The 2,018-nt window shown below is 60.5% G+C and overlaps 1 protein-coding gene across 1 annotated transcript in view; it reads left to right on the forward strand.

Annotated features, from left to right (window-relative positions):
• Positions 1-2,018, forward strand: part of RFX4 (regulatory factor X4) — a 72,823-nt gene that overhangs the window by 679 nt on the left and 70,126 nt on the right. The gene's annotated exons all lie outside the window — the stretch shown is intronic.

Here is a 2,018-nt window from a genome sequence, read left to right on the forward strand (position 1 = left end):
GGCCAGCAACCTAATTGCCTCGCCGCTTCTAGTTTTAGGCGCTCACTTAGGTTTGAGCAGAAATGAGGCGAGAAAACGGTTTGGGCGAGAAAACGAGGTTGACTAGGGAAGATGGTCGGTGGGTTAGGGCAAACCCAGYACCGAGGTCATCCTGCCCCGCGAGCTAAATCGGAGCTGGGCCGATTCGGATGGAAGGGACTTTGTGGGGTGGGTCTCTCTCCCCGCACCTCCAAAMGATGCCTCGGCCGGTCCTGTAACCGGGCGGGAGAGCGGCGGCCGGGACAGGGACAGCCGCAGCGGCGAGGCAAGCCCCGAGGGCCGCAACGCGCGCCCCGCCATCCGACGGCCGCCTCTGCTGTCCGGTCCGGCCCGGGGGCGGCGGCGGGGGAAGCGGGGCAGGGCCCAGGCCTAGGTCTTGCCGCTGTCAGCCGGCAGCCTCCCGAAGCCGCGGCCCCCGCTCTCCCGCTCCCTCCTGCCCGCGCTCCCGCGGTTTCCACCCGCCGCACACCGGAGCGCAGCCCCGGAGCATCCGCGTGCTGAGCAGGGCGGGCGGGCGCCACAGTAACCTCTGAAAATTCCATTAATTTTATTAGCACAGAAGAACACCCCCCCCTCCCCTCCCCGCCTGCCCGCCCGCCCAAGCGCTCCGCAGGCGGACAGCTCGCAAGTTAGGTAGGACTCAGCCCGGGGACGGCCCTCCCGATCGGCGCCGTCCCCTCCTGCAGCCGCTGCTCGGCTGTGAGCGCCGTGCTCGCCGCGGAGCTGAGCTGCCCCAGCCCCGCAGCGGGATCGGTCTCCTCCACGCCGCCCCGACGGCCTCGCCGGCCGCGTTCCGCCGCTCCCTCGGGGCCCCCCAGCTCCGTTCCGGCTCCTCCGGGGCTGCCGCCGCCGTGCCGGTGCAGCCGGTACCGGTGGGGACGGGGCAAACGGTGATGGGGAAAGGCAGCCCCCGCCTCGGAACCGCTTCTCTCCGCGCCGCCACGAACCCCCGAAGGGCTTTCCCATCCCGCGCTACCAGCGCAGCCCGATGGGCGTTTTGTAAAATTTAAATATTGATTTTAAACAAGGGAAACAGAGAGAAGGGGAGGGGTGTTGTCCGACCCCGCTCGGCTGCTCCCGCGGCGGTCCCGGCGTGGGGCGCTCGATGCACTGGCCAGGCTCGGCCCCTCGCCGGCCACCGGCGACACCAGCCGGGTTTGGGCCACATTTACTGCCGGGTCCCTGGGACAAAACCCGGGCGGGCTGTTCAGAGGAGAAAGTGTTCGGCGGTGAAGGAATCGTTGATTTCGGGTCAGAGCGTGTGCAGGAGCCAGGAGGGTKTTAGAGAAAGTTGTCTTCCTGCCCAGCAAGGGGACTGCCGGCAACATCTCGTTGTCGAGAGGAAAGGATCTTTAGGGAAAGAAACAAAACCAAACCCAACCAAAGAAAAAAAAAAAAAAAAAGCCCCGCGTTTTCTACCCCTCCTTTAAGAGTTGTCCGTTCTCGGATTGAGCCTCAGTACTATTCGTTCCTTAATTTCAGTAAGATTATAAGTGGCAGCATGATTGATTAAGATAATATTAATCAGAAAACACTTTAGTCTTGCTAAGCAGATGGCAAGAAAAGTGGAGCTTTGCAGTTGTCTCATTCAGACACCTTAACCTCCCTTTCACAGGACTTAATCCAATTAGCTTTTCTCCTGAGTTTCAGTTGTTATGTAAAGATCCTTTTGCATTGGGGAGAAATATGGCTTCATTTAAAAAAATCAGTCATGTTTTAATTTCTCTTCAACAGATTTTCCCTAAACAGGCGGGATTAAAAAAAAAAAAAAAATCACTCACGATTCTAATTTTAAGGTAGGGGAACAGTGCCGTGTGCTTCCATCGAGTTTAGCTGCCGTTYCTCTAACTTGCAGAGTGACCCACGGGGGCTGTCACCAAGGCCAAAGGGATCTCTGGCTGTCTGGGCTCCCGGAGAGCCCCCGGCCCAGTGTACGGCGGGACAGCGGCAGCGCTTCCACAGCAGCGCCCGGCCCCGAC

The sequence above is a fragment of the Malurus melanocephalus genome, unplaced genomic scaffold, assembly GCF_030028575.1.
Source record: "Malurus melanocephalus ecotype Western Australia unplaced genomic scaffold, MMel_1.1 scaffold_578, whole genome shotgun sequence".
NCBI classification, from domain to species: domain Eukaryota; kingdom Metazoa; phylum Chordata; class Aves; order Passeriformes; family Maluridae; genus Malurus; species Malurus melanocephalus.